General features: G+C 48.7%; 1 protein-coding gene across 1 annotated transcript in view; it reads left to right on the plus strand.

Moving 5' to 3' along the window:
* The first annotated feature begins 8854 nt into the window (after window positions 1-8854).
* The window catches only part of CFAP74 (cilia and flagella associated protein 74), a 66570-nt gene continuing 58654 nt past the window's right edge, over window positions 8855-16770 (plus strand). The window contains 1 exon segment of the mRNA XM_087858679.1: window positions 8855-9008. The gene's annotated coding sequence lies outside the window, so the exon portion shown is untranslated.

A 16770-nucleotide genomic window follows, 5' to 3' on the forward strand; every position in this document is an offset into this window, starting at 1 on the left:
TAATGGGCCACAGCCAGCATTACACATGTCTACCATCTTACAATGTTCCCTCCTGCCCCTTTGTGGTCAGACCCCAGGCCTGGTCCCAAGTAGCCATGAGCATCTGCTTTCTGTTGCTTTAGTTTTGCTTTTCTAAAGTAGAATATAAACGGAATCCCACGGTGCGAAGTTGGTGCCGGCGGCCTTCTAAGACGGCTCCTGGTGACCCCTGCCTCCTGGTGTCGGGCATTCCCTGGGGTGGGATCTGGACCTAGCGACTCATTGCAATGATACCTCAAAGGTGACAAGACATCACGCCCAGGGTCAGCCTGTAAAAGACCGGTCTTGCTAGCACTCCACTCTGCTCACTCTGACAAGCCAGCTGCCATGTCGAGAGCTCACGAAGAGAGAGGTTCACCAGGCCAGAAACCGGGGCCTTGGTCCGGCAGACAGCGAGGAGCTGATGCCCACCGCAGCCAGCGCGAGCTGGAGAGTGCAGCCCGACCCCCGTGAACCCCAAGATGACTGTGGCTCTGGCCAATATCTTGGCTACAACTTCGTGAGAGGCAGAGCTGGGGACCCGACCCTGACCCACAAAAGCTGTGAGTTAAGTGTGTTGTTTTGGTCTGCTGTGTCTTGTGGCCGCTCGTTACACAGAGATGAGTGACTGATACAGAATCCTTTCACTTAGTATAATACGTTTGAGATTCATTCACGTGGTGGCATGGATAAGAAGTTCATTTCTTACTGCCGAGCAGTGCTGCATTGCACGAATCCACCCCAGTTGCTTAAACCCACCTGCTGACGGACATTTGAGTTGTACCCAGTTACTGTCTATTAGGAGTCGAGCTGCTTCAAACACTCAAGTGTAAGTCTTTGTGTGGACACAGGTTCTCATTTTCTGTGAATAAATACCTGGTTGTAGGATTATGGGATTTTAAGGGGAACGTAGGTTTACAGGAAATTACCAAGCTGAATTCCAGTGTGGCTGTACCATGTCGCATTCCCACCAGCGACGGACGAGATTTCAAGTGGCTCTGCCTTCTAATCAACGCTTGCTTATAAGTCTTTAATTTTGGCCGTTTTTGTAACTATCATAGACATCTCATTGTGGATTTCATGTGCATTTTCTTAATGGCTTATGACACCGAGCCCCTCTTTACGCGCTTGTTTGAATCTTTTGGCAATATTTTCTTTTTTTCTTTTGAAGATTTATTTATTTATTTGAGAGGGAGGGAGAGCAAGGGGAGGGGCAGAGGGACAGAATCTCAAGCGGACTCCCAGCCGAGCGTGGAGCCTGATGCAGGGCTTGAACTCATGACCCTGAGATGATGACCTGAGCCGAAACCAAGAGTCGGACACTCAACCGAGCCACCAAGGCGTCCCTTTTGTCAATATTGTAAAATGAGATTGTTGGCCTTCTTATTGAGTTTGAGGGCTCTTGGTGTGTTGTAGACAGAAGTCCTTTGGATGTATATCCTGCAAATACTTCCTTCCGGTCTGGGGCTTGTCTGTTCATTTTTCTTCACAGTAACTCTTCAAGAGCTCAAGCTTTCAATCTTGACGAGATCCATTTTGCCAATTTTCCTTTATGGCTCATGTTCTGCCTGGTCCCCGTTCCCTGAGAAGTGGCCTGGGAGCTTTCTCCAGGCAGTAAGCTGGGATCCTCACCTAATCTGTTCCCATCTCTCAGGGATCATTGTCCTCAGTCCCCTGGTGTCCACTAATCTCACAACTGGTGTCATTCTGCATACGTGTATTTTGTTCAGTTTTTTAGTCGTTTCAGGCAGGAATGTAAATCTGTCTCTATTACTCCATCCCAGCCAGAAGCAGAGGCTTGCCTTCGTTTAAAAAATTTTTAATAACAACTTTTTTGAGATATAATTAACATACCATAAAATTGCCTTCATTTTCTGAAGCTGTTTTCTCTGGGTACAGAGTTTGGATGATCCGTGGTTTCTGTTTGATTTTCTTTTTTTTTTTCTTTCCAGTGTTTTCAAGTTGCCGCTCCATTGTCTCTGGCTTGAAAGGTTTCTCTCAAAAAGATTCCTGGCATTTCTTTGTTGCTCTATGTGAAATGTGTCTGTTCTCGGAGTGGTTTAAAGAGTTTTTCTTTATTTCTCATTTTCACCAATTTGATTACGTGCCTGTACTATGTTTCCTGTATTTATTCTGCTCGAGGTTTGTTCAGCATCTTGGATCTGTGGGCTTATCGTTTTCATCAAGCTTGGAAGATTTTCAGCCACTTTGGCAGCAAATTTCACATCCTCTGGGGTCCTTGCCAGGGTATTAAACCCATATCCTGAGAGAATGCCCCACGTCAACAAACTCTCCCTTTTATAGCCCCGCGTTTGCCCTTTGATCTTGTACCCTCCAAATCCATTCCACCGCCGACACGTGCCGCTAATTCTTGCAGCTCCTTTGGCATATAGCCCCTGCTAGCCTTAAAAATAAAACTTCCAGTTCTTTTACCAGCAAAAGATGGGTTTATTTGGGAATAAAAGAGAATTACAACCTACACAAGCAAGCCACAGCAAAACCATCAGTGAGTTCAGAGAACAAAGGAAAGGAAGGCTTTTTTTTTTTTTATCGTGGAAGGGTGGTTGTAAGCAAAGTCCACTGGAGCAAACTAAGAGTTTTAAGTATAGTGCTTTCTCATTGGCTGGGCTGTGACAGGCTCTCATTGGCTAAATTGTGACAGTCTCTCATTGGCTGGGCTGTGACAGTCTCTCATTGGCTGGGCTGTGACAGTCTCTCATTGGCTAAGGTGTGACTGTCTCTCATTGGCTGGGCTGTGACAGGCTCTCATTGGCTGGGCTGTTGCTGGGCAGATGAGGAAAGCCTTTCTTCCTCCTGCTGGGGTAGTGAAGTCACATCCACCTGCAAGGTCCCTCTCTTCTTTTGGGTCAGCAGTTGATGAGGAGTGGTAGGGCCTGAGAGCACCACCCGCACACACCAGACCTCCCACCTACATTTTAGTGAGGCTTTCTGTTATTTTCACACAATTTTCTTTCTTACCATGTCGAGCATGTATTTAATGAGGCTATGCTACAGCTTATTCCTAGTTGCCAGCCTGGCAACCGGGACGGGTGAGGGTGCAGATACTGAAAGGGACCTTGTCGCCTTGTTTTTGAAACCTCTACAGTATCTTCCCATAAGAGGGGAGTCCTGGTGTTTCCCTTAGGGGTTAGGGGTGGGCAACCTTTGCAGTCTCTGATGTTTCAGAAAAGTCTAGGGAACCAAAATTTTTAGGGGCATCTCCCAGATATCCCCATTGCATGTGTCGAGGTTTTCCCAACCAGGACCCTGACCTTGGCATTGCAAAGCTACCTTGACTGAGATTCAAGGTAGTTCTAGTTTTAATTTTTTGAAGAACCTTTACACTGTTTTCTATAGGACCTGCATCAATTTACATGTCCACCAAAAGCACACAAGGGTCCTCTTTCTCTATATCCTTGTCAACTCTTGTTAGTCCTTGTCTTTTTGATGGTGGCCATTCTAGCAGGTGTGAGGCGATAGCTCCTTGTGGTTTTGATCTGCATGTCCCTGGTGCTGAGTGAGACTGAGCATCTTTTAAGGTACCTGTCGGCCATCTGTATGTCTCTGTCATCCTTGGGAAAACGTCTACTCAGATACTCTGCCCATTTCTTATTCGGATTGTTTGGATTGTTTGCTATGAAGTTGTGTGAGTTCTTTATATATTTTGATTATTAACCCCTTACCAGGTACATGATTGGCAAATATTTTCTCCCATTCAGTAGGTTGCCTTTTCATTTTGTGGATGGTTTCCTTTGCTGTGCACAAGCTTTTTGGTTTGATGTAGTCCCACTTGTTTAGTTTTCCTTTGTTGCTTTTGCTTTTGGTGTCAACACACTTAATTTCAATTATTGTTAACTGTCTCCAACTTCTCATATCCCTCTGTGGGGTGTCCGTGCAGCCAGTTCATTGTACTGTTCTTTTTTTTTTTTAAGATTTATTTATTTATTTGAGAGAGGAAGAAAGAGAGCATGAGTGGGAGGGGTAGAGGAAGAGGGAGAAAGAATCTCAAGCAGACAGCATTGAGCACAGAGCCCGACATAGGGCTCGATCTCACGACCCTGAGATGTACTGTTCTTGTGTGTATCTCCTTCATCCTCCCAAACAATCACTGTACCAACCACTGTCCTCCCAATTTATTAATGGTGAAAACTGTATCAGTGGGCTGCCACCTTGTTCAAGGCAGCCACATACAACCCAGAATGGGGTACTCGTTGCCAGCTGGGCAGTGAGTGATCTAGTTAAAAATCCCCCTCTTACCGTCTACTGTCTCAGACCATTCCTGCTACCAACTGTTAACTCGTGTCTATGAAATGGCATTCAGAATATAGGAGATTTATTGAGGGCTCATGCCTATGAAAGACGGGGGATGGGGGTGGAGTGTAATTGGACGGAGGAAACCCGCAGACGGCAATACTAATCTGAAGCCTGTGGATGGAAAGTGGGAAGAAGCAGAATCGGGCAGGGAGAACCTAACTCTAGTGCAAATCTGACAAAGTTTTGGCCAACCCGAGGGAAGGGGTTAGAGGAACTCTGGAGCAGAAATTGTCCGTTAGAGGAGTCCTAGGGCTGGTGGGTATGGTCCACCTAGAGCCCCTGCCACGCTCGATCATTGACCAGGAATGACCCAGAAAGAGAGTGAACTCGGCTCACTGTGGCACCGCTGCACTCCTTTCAGCTAAATGCAAATCCTTTCTTGAAGGGAGATCGGAGTGCGGTTCCTCCACGGAAGCTGCAACAGTTTTCAGAACAGTGACATAGTATCCTAGCATCCTTCAAAAGTGATCAATGAGGATTTTAATTTTAAAATGAACTCATGGATGTTAACGTATTTGCTGTGCTTCAATCCACTGTAAAGACTTTTCTTTTTCTTTTTTTTTTTTTCTTTTTCTCAAATTGCCCTTACTTTGACCAATGGGAGCACCTGACATTGGTTAGCAAGTCCTCCGACACAATGCTGTACTCGTTGATAATTTCCTTGCTTTCTGTTGATAAGATGCTCCAAGATCATCTTGTGTGTTTTCTGCCTTAGATCTGAAATCAGTCATTTTTCTAAGAAGCTGCAGCTTCTTTTAGTAGCAATGGCAGCGGGGACAATGAGCTTGGTACTAAGAGTGCTCACTGCTACTGAATTGGTGATTGTTTTTAGACCAGTGCAACTCAAGAGAAGCAGGCACTTTTTATATCTCTGCTTTCTAATATGGCAGCTACTAGCCACACAGGCTACTGACACTTGAAATGTGGCTACTGCAACCAAGGAATGGAATTTTATATTTTAAAATTATTTTATTTATTTATTTGTTTGTTTGTTTGTTTAAAGTAGGCTCCACACCCAGCATGGGGCTTGAACTCACGGCCCCAAGATCAAGAGTTGCATGCTCCATAGCCTGGGCCAGCCAGGCGCTCCAAGGAATGGAATTTTAAATTTTATTTAATTGAAATATTTATTTTTATTGTGGTAAAATATACATGGCATAAATTTTACCATTTTAACCATTTTTTAAAAGGTGTTATTTATTTATTTGAGAGAGAGAGAGAGAGAAAGAAGGAGAGCGCACAAGCAGGGGGAGCAGCAGAGGGAGAGGGAGAAGCAAACTCCCCACTGAGCAGGGAGCCCAATGTGGGACTCAATCCCAGGACCCTGAGATCATGACCTGAGCAGAAGGCAGATGCTCAGCCGACTGAGCCCCCCAGGCGCCCCTCTTTTTAACCCTTTTTAAGTGTATAGTTCAGCAACATCACCTACATTCACATGGTTAGCATGTATCAGCACCACCCACCTCCAAAATCCTTCCGTCTTCCCAAACTGAAACTGTCCCATTAAACACTAACTCCCCGTTTCACACCCACCCCCAGCTCCTAGCAGCCACCATTCCACTTTCTGTCTCTATGAATTTGACCTCACTGTGTACCGCACATACGTGCAATCAAACGATATTTGTTCTTTCGTGTCTGGCTTCTTTATTTTTTTGGGGGGGGGAGTTTTCTTTTTTTTTTTTTAATTAATGATTTTTTATTATATTATGTTAGTCACCATACAGTATACCCCCGGTTTCCGATGTAAGGCTCGATGATTCATTAGTTGCTTATAACACCCAGTGCACCATGCAATATGTGCCCTCCTTACTACCCATCATCAGTCTATCCCATTCCCCCACCCCCCTACCCTCTGAAGCCCTCAGTTTGTTTCTCATAGTCCATAGTCTCTCATGTTTCATTCCCCCTTCTGATCACCCCCCCTTTCTTTATCCCTTTCTTCCCCTACCGATCTTCCTAGTTCTTATGTTCCATAGATGAGAGAAACCATATGATAATTGTCTTTCTCTGCTTGACTTATTTCACTTAGCATTATCTCCTCCAGTGCCGTCCATGTTGCAGCAAATGTTGAGAACTCGTTCTTTCTGATGGCTGAGTAATATTCCATTGTATACATGGACCACAACTTCTTAATCCAGTCATCTGTTGAAGGGCATCTCGGCTCCTTCCTCGATTTAGCTATTGTGGACATTGCTGCTATGAACTTTGGGGTGCATATGGCCCTTCTCTTCACTACGTCTGTATCTTTGGGGTAAACACCCAGTAGTGCAATGGCTGGGTCATAGGGTAGCTCAATTTTTAACTTTTTAAGGGACCTCCACACTGTTTTCCGGAGTGGCTGTACCAACTTGCATTCCCACCAACAATGTAGGAGGGATCCCCTTTCTCCACACCCTCTCCAGCAATTGTTGTTTCTTGCCTTGTCTATTTTTGCGTGTCTGGCTTATTTCACTTAGCACAATGTCTTCAAAGTTCATGCATGCTGTAATCTGTGTCAGAATTTCATTACTTTCTAGGGCGGGATAATATTCTATCGTATGTATATATCACATTTTGTCCATGCATTCTTGCATTCATGGACATTTGGGCTGTTTCCACCTTTTGGCTATTATAAATTATGCTGCTGTGAACATTGGTGTACAAATACCTGTTCAAGTATTTAATTTTAATTAATTTTAAATTGAAATAGCCACATGTGTCCAGTGGCTACCATATTGGACAGTTCTAGACATTTTCAGCGGACAGAGCTAAGAAATAAATTTATTATTTACTTATTTTATTATTTGTTACTATTTTCTTTTTTAGAGAGAGAGAGAGAGTGCACAAGCAGGGGCAGAAGGGCAGAGGGAGAGGGAGAGAGAGAATTCTAAGCAGGCTCCACGTGCAGCATGGAGCTGGATGGGGGTTCAATCTCACAACCCTGAGATCATGACCTGAGCTGAAATCAAGAGTCTGAGGCTTAACTGACTGAGCCACCCAAGTGCCACAGAAATACATTTTTTAATTATATTAATTTATACTAATATTTCCCATTCACACCCAAGATTAGTTTTAAGCCTATTTTATATTTGTATCTCTTCTCTCAAGGTGAAAATGTTGGTTCCTAATATTACCATACTACTTATTTGCTCTATCTCACTTCTTGCAATTCCAGAATGGTCATAGCTATATTTTAACTAAACCCAGGACTACTGTGAACAGTCTGAGATTTCTCTGCAGCTCTTTTGCCCTTACTAACTGGTTAAGTACAATGAGATCGTTGGGTTTTAAAGTCACTTGAATTATTTTCTGTAAGGCTATGCCACCCACCTGACATGCACTTAGGTTCATTTCTTTCATTTTGTTTCCAATTTTTGGAATCGATTTGTTTTTGTCGGTGTAATTACACAGTCCCATAGCCAAAGGGACAAGCACATTTAAAGAAATCTAGTTTCAACATGCAACTCACTTTCCTGACCCTGGTTGGTAACTATTTTTATGTTATTTAATGTAGGAAAATACGCATGTGTGCTCTTATTGCCTCGGCCCCTTCGTAGAAAGATACCATACACAGTGTTCTACTTTTTTTTTTTTTTTTTTTTTTCCTTAACAATAGGTTTTGGAGATCCCTCCAGGGCACGACATAGGAACAGCCCCAGTATCTTCACAGCTGCTCCGCAGGGCGGCTGCTCCTGGCGGACACCCGGCTGTTCTGTTCGCAGTCCTCTGCTAGCCTTCCCTTCTGTAGTGGCAGCGCACGGATGGTGAGCATGGAGAGGCCCAGCGAGGCGAAGCTGATGAGGAAGAAACCTGGTCGTGCGCGTGGGGTGGGAGAAGCTTTGGGGGGCTGACACGGGGCCTTAGGTCTGCCCCTCAAGCCCAGCCTTCCGAGCGGGGAGACCTTCACGCCACCAGCGGGCGGTGACCGGATAACCCGCACGGCTCCACCGTTGCTGCGCTTTCCGCAAGGCTTGGTGGCTGTCTTGACGGATGGTCTCCAGCACAAAACCACAGCACTTCCGGGACCTCGCTGTGGCACCAGGAGGCACGGGTCAGCCCAGCCACCTTGCAAGTCCGGTGCGGGCAGCGTGCGGGCAGGCGCTGCGCTCTGCAAGGGCCGGGCGCGCCCCACTCTCTCCCCGGCCCCCGCGCGGCCCGGTGGGAGGGGCCCTTCGTGACACCCCCACGTCTGCGCCGCAAACGCACCCTCCGCGGCCAGGTGGGTCGCCCTAATGAGAGAGGAGGGCAGGGGGTACGGAATAACAGCGACACCGCCCCGCGCCGGGAGGAAGGGGGCTCAATTCCGCCCCGGCGCAGCCCGCAGCTCTCCCGTCCTACGAACGGCCGTGGGAAATCCCGATTTCACGTGAGCACGCCCACTTTCTTGGGTTGACAACCGATCTGAGCGTGAGCCTGCTGGGCCCAAACCCCGAGCGGCGGCCCCGCGCTACCGCGGGCCCCGAGCCGCCGCGTCCCCTCCGCGCCCCTCGGCGGGCGGCCTGGGCCCGGGCTCCGGCGCACTGCGCCTGCGCGGGCGCGCGCCGGACCGAACCATCGCCCGAGCAGGGGTGCGCGCGGCGCCCGAGCCCCCCCGCCCCGTGGAGCCGCCCGTTGCCACGGAGCCGCGCGGCGCCTAACACCGCCGCTGCCGCCCGGGAGCCCCGTAGGAGCCGGCGCACCCCGCAGGCCGCAGACAGGTGGGTCCATTCGCCCCGAGCGCCGGCCGGGTCGGCGCCCTCCGCCCACGTTCTGCCAGGCAGGCACCTGCTGCGGGGGTCTCGCCCCCGGTGCGTTTAGGGGGGCCGCCCCTCGGGGTCGTGCGCGGGGTTTGCGGTCGGGCGCCTCGGTGCCAGCACTGAGCAGGGCTGGGGGCCCCGCTGGTGGGCCCATGGGAGGAAGGGCGCCCCAAGCCCTCCCCCCGGGTTTTCTTTCTTTCTTAAAGTTTACTTTTTAGAAGATTTTATTTATTAGAGAGAGAAAGAGCAGGGGGAGCGGCAGAGGCAGAGGGAGAAGCCGACTCCCCGCTGAGCAGGGCGCCCAACCCGGGGCTGGATCCCAGGACCCTGGGATCATGACCTCAGCTGAAGGCAGGCGCTTCACCGAGGGAGCCTCCCAAGCGTCCGCATTGGGTTTTTCAAAGGATAACCCGGTTTGCGCAGTGGAGGGGCCTGGGCTGTTTCCCATCAGCTGCTACTCCTCCCCGCGCCGCCTTCCCTGCACCTGTGCGCTGAGCCAGGTGCTGCGCGGGATACTGAGCAGGCCCGCTGCGTCCGCGGGGCGCCAGGGGTTCCCTCACAGGTACTCTCTGCAGGTAGACGCGCGCGTCCACGCACACAGCGCAGACTGGTTTTAAGGTGAACATCAGGGGGGAAAAAGAAATATATATCAGTAGCAACTACCCAGGTCAAGAAATAAAACCGTGTCAGCACCGCAAAAGCCAACCCATCCCCCCCTTGCCGCGCGCAGACCTCACGCCCCGCAAGACCCGGGACTGGCTATTGCGATTCTAATTTCCTTGCTTTAAGTGCAAGGACCCAGTCTGGGATTACGCATTGCACTCCGTGGTCGTTGTGTTCTTTCATCTCTAGTCCACAGCGTTCCCCAGCCTTTCCAGGGGTTTCATGACTGTGCCTTTGACGGCTGCAGGTGGGTTTGTAGGAAGCTCTTCCGTGTGGTTTTGTCAGATGTTTCCTCAAGATGAGATTCACATTATGCATCCTTGCAGGAAAGTCACAGAGTTTATGCACAACGTTCTGCTCATTCCACGCTGTCAGGTGGCTCACGGTGGCCCATTTGTCACATTACTGCTGACGTTCGCCTTGATCACTTAATTAAAGGGGTGTCTGCCAATGTCTGCAATGGGAAGTTACTTTTTCCCTTCGTAACTTACACGTATTTTGTCAGGAGATGCTTTGAAGCTATGTGGCCATGTCATCCCTCTGAGGCTGGAGCTGGGTGGTTCCCAGCAGGCACCCCCGCCCCCAGCCCACTTGGGCTTTGATGCCCTCCACAGGGCGGCCTCTTCCTACTCAGGCCCTGACACCCCGTCTGGGCCCTGCTTCACCTGCCCCATCTGGGGCACCTGCTCTGAAAAAGGGCAAGAGCAGTGTATGTGCGTTTGCACCTTCTTCCCCATCAGTCGTGTTGAAGAGGTGCACCTGCAGCTCGGCGCGTGGCTGTCGGTCATTCTGCGTCACCCTGGAGCGCTCCAGAGGAGAGGAATCGTGTGGCAGCGGCTACTCTGCTCTTGGTTTCCGGACTTGCCGCTGTTCGTTCCGAGCACTGCCCTCGGGGGGGTCCCATTATGTCTCCTGATGCCTGCGCGTGTTATGAGTTGAATTGTATTTCTTTAAGGAGCAAACGTCATAGGTTGAAGCCCTAATCCCCAGGACCTCAGAATGTGACCCCATTTGGAAGTAGGGTCATTGGGGATGTCATTTGTTAAGATGAGGTCATACAACAGGTGTCCTTATAAACAGGAGGTATTTGGACGTAGATGTACGCACAGAGAGAACATCATATGAGGGTTGGAGTTACCCTGCCACAAGCCAGGGGACCGTAGAACCTTGGAGAGAGGCCTGGAACAGGCGCTAGCCCAGCACTTCAGAGGGAGCATGGCCCTGCCCCCGCCTTGCCGGCAGATCCCCAGCCGCCGGAAGTGTGAGAGAGTACATTTCCGTTGCCCTGAGACACCCCATGTGTCGCACTTGGCGATTGCAGCCCCAGGACACCGACACAACATTGAAGAGCATCTGTAGGGCGCACACCCAGGAGCGGAACCCTGGAGTCAGAATGGGAAGCAGAATAATGCCCCCCAAAGGCGTCCCTGACCTAATCCTCGGAACCTGGGAATAGGTTAGAAGATGTGGCCGGGGAACACAGGTTGTTAAATGGGGGTTTGAGCTGGGGAGAGTATCCTGGATTACCCAGGTGTGCCCAGTGCAACCACAGGGTCCTCAGAAGTGGAGCAGGGAGGCCAGAGAGAGAGTCAGAGAGCCCCAGGAGAAAGGCGGTAACTCACGCTGCCGGCAAATGGGGCCTTGAGCCAAGGAGTGTGGGTGACCTCCAGAACCTGGAATCTTCCCTTGGGCCTCCAGGAAGGAATGTAGCCCTGCCCACACCTGGATTTGAACCCAGTGAGACTCATTTCAGAATCTGACCATCAGAATCATAAAGTAATACATCTGTTAAATCACTGGGTTTGTGGTAACTTGTTACCGCAACAATGGGAAAGTAATACAGAGTTATATACTTTTTAACTTTCCTTTTTAAAAAAGGATTTTATTTCTTTATTTGAGAGAGAGCGCACACACGTGAGTGCGTGCACATGAGCGGGAGTGGGGTGGGGTGAGGGGCAGACTCCCCGCTGAGCAAAGAGTCCCTGATGTGGGAGACTCAGTCCCAGGACCTCAGGATCACAACCTGAGCCAGAGGCAGACGCTAAACCCACTGAGCCAGCCAGGCGCCCCAGATTGTGGTCTTAATTTGCATTTCTCTAATTACAAATGAGATTGGGCAATTTTTGTTTGTTTAATACCAACAAATAGTTTATCATCCAAAGCAGGACCCTGTTAAGAGTTCAAGGGAGCCGTGCTAATAATGCCGGCAGAGCAGGCATGACTCGGGGCACACTGACACACCGGGCGTGCGGCCCCCCCACTTACTGGCCGTGTGATTGTTCTTTAGTGCAAAGTGCCTGCTGACGTCATGCCACTTTGCCACAAGGCTGCCCACCTTCTTGTTGATTCGTGGGTAGTCCATACGTGGTCGTGACCGTAGACGTTTTGGGTAACGTGTCGAATTTGTCTTCTGGTTTGTAACTTTCCTTTAACTCCAAATGTGCGTGACCGTCTGCCAGCTTTTCCTCTGGCGGCTCATGTATTCAGTGTCCTGTGTAGGAAACCCTGGGGCCGTGAAGCTGCCCACCCCCCACCATCCACTGCTGCCGAGTGTCGCTCTTGGTGTGAGTCTTTAATCCGCGTGGAACTGAGTCCCGGCGGGAAGGCCCAGTTCCTCAGCACGGGACTGAGGCCTTGCCCGCTGGTGACACGTGGGCGTGCGCGCGCACACACACCCCTGCTGGATTGGGGGGGCGGTTAGTGAATCTGCAGGGCAATTTGGAGAGAATTGGCGTCTTGACAACACTGAGTCTCCAGTACTTGAGCATTTATCTACTTATTTATTTATTTTTAGATTATGTATTTATTTATTTGACACAGAGAGAGAGACAGCCAGCGAGAGGGAACACGAGCAGGGGGAGCGGACTAGGGAGAGGAAGCAGCAGGCTCCCAGCGGAACAGGAAGCCTGACGTGGGGCTCGATCCCAGAACGCCAGGATCGCACCCTGAGCCGGAGGCAGACGCTTAACGACTGCGCCACCCAGGCGCCCTTGAGCATTTATTTATTTATATTGACTTTTTTCTTTTTTTGCACTTGTACTGTGGCAAATTGCAATCTCAGAAAGGTAGAGAAGGTGGTGACGAGGACTCACAGGTGCCGTCCCCCTTCCGTGCCGCCCGCTCTGCGCCGCTGTCTGCACCTGCCGCTCCTCGCTTGCGGGTCCCGTTGATGGAGTGTAAAGAAAACCCCAGGCGTGATGTTTTCACCTGTACTACAGCTCTAACAGGTCAAGACTCACTTTTAGCGTAACTGCGAAATCATTATCAACCCCAACAAAATTAACATGAATGTCTTACTAAACTCTAATCCCCAGCTGGGTTCACTTTCCCGCACCATCTCAAAAATGTCCTCTACAGTTGCTCCCTTGAATCAGGATCCAAACAGGACCCCCACTCCGCATGTGGCTGACTTGTCTCTTAAGGCTCTTTTGGTTTAGAGTGGCCTCCCCTTCCCTCTTCGCCGCCGCAACATCCATTTGTTGAAGTTTCTGGATCATTTGTTCCATTTACGTATTATTGAGGCCTCCTTTAATGCCCCCCAGTGAGGCTCCAGCATTTTCTCCGGAGAGGTTCTGCACATCTTTTGCTGTGTCTGTCCTTACGTTCTTCGGATTTATTGACGCAACGGTAAATACATGGCATCTCTTCCAAACCCCATTTTCCCGTCTGTCCTGATAAATGGCAACATATCTGGTTTTTGTGACTAAACTATATCTAGCGACTTCACTAAACTGTCTCAATAACTTTAATAACGGATATCTGTGTGCCCGTTGGGATTTTCTACACACAGTCACGTGATCTGAAAACATTTCCCCTTCTGAGCGTCTTTTGTTCCTTTTCACGGGTTCTGGCTGGGAGCCCCGGGCGCTGATGGAAGCGGGTTAGCAAACGTCCTTGTTTTGTTCTCAGTCCTGCAGGCGCACTCTTCACGGTCAGGAGGACACAGGACGTTTCCTGCCAACAGCCTCTCCCACACTCCGCGTCTAGTAGAAGATCGCCGAGTCTTTTTAAGAAGCCTAAGTGGGATGTTGAGTTTCATCCATGCTTTTTTCCACATTGGTCGAGTTGATCATACAATCCCCTTCGTTTGGTCTGTCACCGTGGTGAAGTAAGCTGATTCTAACGCTAAATAAGCCCCCGGGGGTCCTGAGGTTTCATCTGCGGGATTCAGGCTGGGGATGCCCCACCCTGCAGGGTCGCGTCTGTCCTGGCCGGACGTGCGAGCCACGACTCGCTCTCCGCTTCCGTCGTCCAGCTTTGCTGACAAAGGTGACCAAGTGAGCTCCGAGAAATAAGTCAGGGAGTGAGCCTTCTGCTCCTGCTTCCCAGAAGCGAACTGCGTCTCGAGAGTTTCCCGGAACGTGGCAGGAGCTCCCTTCGAGGAACGTTTCTGACTGTCCGTTGAGTTTCTTTTATGCTAATGGGATTCTTGAAGTTTTTTCTTTTCTTCAAACAATTTTGATTAGTACTATTTTTCTAATAACTTGCCCATTATCTAAATTTTCAAGTTTATTGGCATAAAGTTGTTGATTGACTTTTTTACTTTTTAACGTTTCATGAGATATTTGTCAGTTTTATAATCTTTTAAAAATACAAACTTCAGGGGCGCCTGGGGGGCGCAGTTGTTAAGCGTCTACCTTCTGCTCAGGGTGTGATCCCGGCATTCTGGGATCGAGCCCCACATCAGGCTCCTCCGCTATGAGCCTGCTTCTTCCTCTCCCACTCCCCCTGCTTGTGTTCCCTGTCTCGCTGGCTGTCTCTATCTGTCAAACAAATAAATAAAATCTTTAAAAAAAATACAAACTTCTGGTTTTCAGGAGCCTCTCTGTCACGTCTGTTTTCGTTGCATGAATTTCTAATCTTCCTAATCTTCTTTCTTCCACTTTCTCTGGGTTGTTTGGCAGTTCTTTGTGTAACTGCTTGAAATGGTTGTTGAGCACTTGGCTTAGCCTTTTCCCAACAGATGCAGTGAGGGCCCGGCAGGTGGTCAGGCGCCCCTGTCATTAAAACTCAACACCCAGTATTGTAACTTTTCCACGACTGTTTTTCCTTTGACCCGTGAGTTATTTAGAAGTACGTTTCTTAGGGGCGCCTGGGGGGCTCACTCAGTTAAGCCTCCGACTGTTGATTTCAGCTCAAGTCATGATCTCAGAGTGTGGGGTTGAGCCCTGAGTCATGCTCCATGCTCAGCGGGGAGTCTGCTTGCAATTCCCTGTCTCCCTCTGCCCCTCCCCCTGCCCATAACTTCACTCTCTCTCTTCCTCGCTCTCTCTCTAAAATAAATAAATCTTTTTTTTTAAAGTATGTTTCTTAGTAGTTCTCAAAAAGTAGTTCTCTATTTGCTACTGATTTGGGCTGATGACTTTTGGTCAGAGAACAAGCTTTGCATGATTGTTTTTATTGAGGAATAACTGACATGCAACGTTGTGCTAATTTCAGATGAGGCCACAGTGATTTCATATTTATCTACCTTATGAAATTGTTACCATGATAAGTCATGTCACCATCTGTCACCATACAAGGTCATCTCGACATAATGGACCACATTCCCTACTCTGTCCAAAGCTGTGTACCATTTCCGTCCTTTGAAGTGGGTTGAGACCTGCTCCCGGCCCAGGAGATGGCTTTAGTAAATGTTCTGTGTTTGCTTTAAGGGAGCACTTCACATTCCGTAGCCGTCGTGTTCCGGGTCTGGGTGTCAGTTCAGTTTGTTAATGACGTTGTCTAAATGTATGTCGTTGATGGCTTATTTTATCTGGTTTTGTCACCAGTTCCTGAGAGAGGTGTGTTCAAATTTCCCATAAGAGTTTGTATCTTGACCTTTTCCTTGTGCCGTCCGTCTTTGCTCTGGTTACTTTGTGACCATGTTAGTGAAATGACGGAGATTTAAAATTGTCGCATCCTCCCGGTGAGCTGAACATCTGGTTAGGGTGCTCTTTATTGCTGTTGCTGCTTTTTGCCTAACGTATTTTGTGTGTTTCTGGATAACTCCGCCAGCTTCCAATTACCGTTTCCACCCAGTGCATCTTTTTCTGACTTTTAAAATGCAGTCCTTCCGTAAGCTTGTGTTTCGGATGTCTCTTAAATAGCAGGCAGTTCGATTTTTTGGTTATCGTTACTGGCCTTTTTCATCCAACTTAAAAAGAGACTTGTTTTTTCACTTTGGCCATTTGACATATTTACATGCTTGCCTTTACTTAGGTTTTGACCTGAAGATTTCTTATTTTCTAGCCAATTCTTCAAGGTTCTGAAGACAATGAAAATACAATTTTACTAGCGTCTCGGCTTCTTTTTAGTGTGATGCCAGCGCCCTGGACAGCCATGCTGCCAAAACCAGAAATGGATGGTCCAGCTGTGGCTCAAGCATGTTTTAGCAAATCTCTTGTTTCTGCTTCTGCTTTACCCCCACTTCATAGACACCCAGTTGTGGGGACTTTCACCAGCTGGTGCTACGCACGAAGGGTTTCGTGGTTCAAGTTTCTACCCCCAGAGGGTCAGTCCATGCATCCGCCTGCCCGGGCGATATCATCCTCACGCTACCCAGCTTCTGTTTTCTTCAAACTATGTCTTCTCCCATTTGCCTTGTCCTTATAGATTCATGTTTTGGAAAAACTGAATCCTTCTGTTGTTTTAGTGAGAATTTAAGAGGGATCAGAAGCCACCTGCTAGAACTGCCATTTTTAACTGGACAGTCGAAGTGTTTGTGGTTTAGGGGCACCTGGCTGGCTCAGTGGAGTGGTGACTCTTTTTTCTTTCCTTTTTTTTTTTTTTATCCTTTAGAGAGAGGGAGAGAGAGGGGGTTTGGGGAGGAGCAGAGAGAGAGAGAAAATCTTAAGCTGACTCCATGCCCAGAGCGGAGCCGGACATGGGGCTCCATCTCACAACTCTGAGATCATGACCTGAGCCAAAATGAAGAATCCGAGGCTTAACCAATGGCACCACCCAGGCGTCCCACGACTCTTGATCTCTGGATTGTAAATTCAAGCCCCATGTTGGGTGTAGAGACTACTTAAAGCTTGAAAAAAAGTATATGTTGTTTAATATGGTCGTTTTAAATGAA

This window comes from Ursus americanus, chromosome 33 (genome assembly GCF_024610735.1).
Source record: "Ursus americanus isolate L20-20 chromosome 33, mUrsAme1.1.p, whole genome shotgun sequence".
In the NCBI taxonomy this organism is placed as follows: Eukaryota; Metazoa; Chordata; class Mammalia; order Carnivora; family Ursidae; genus Ursus; species Ursus americanus.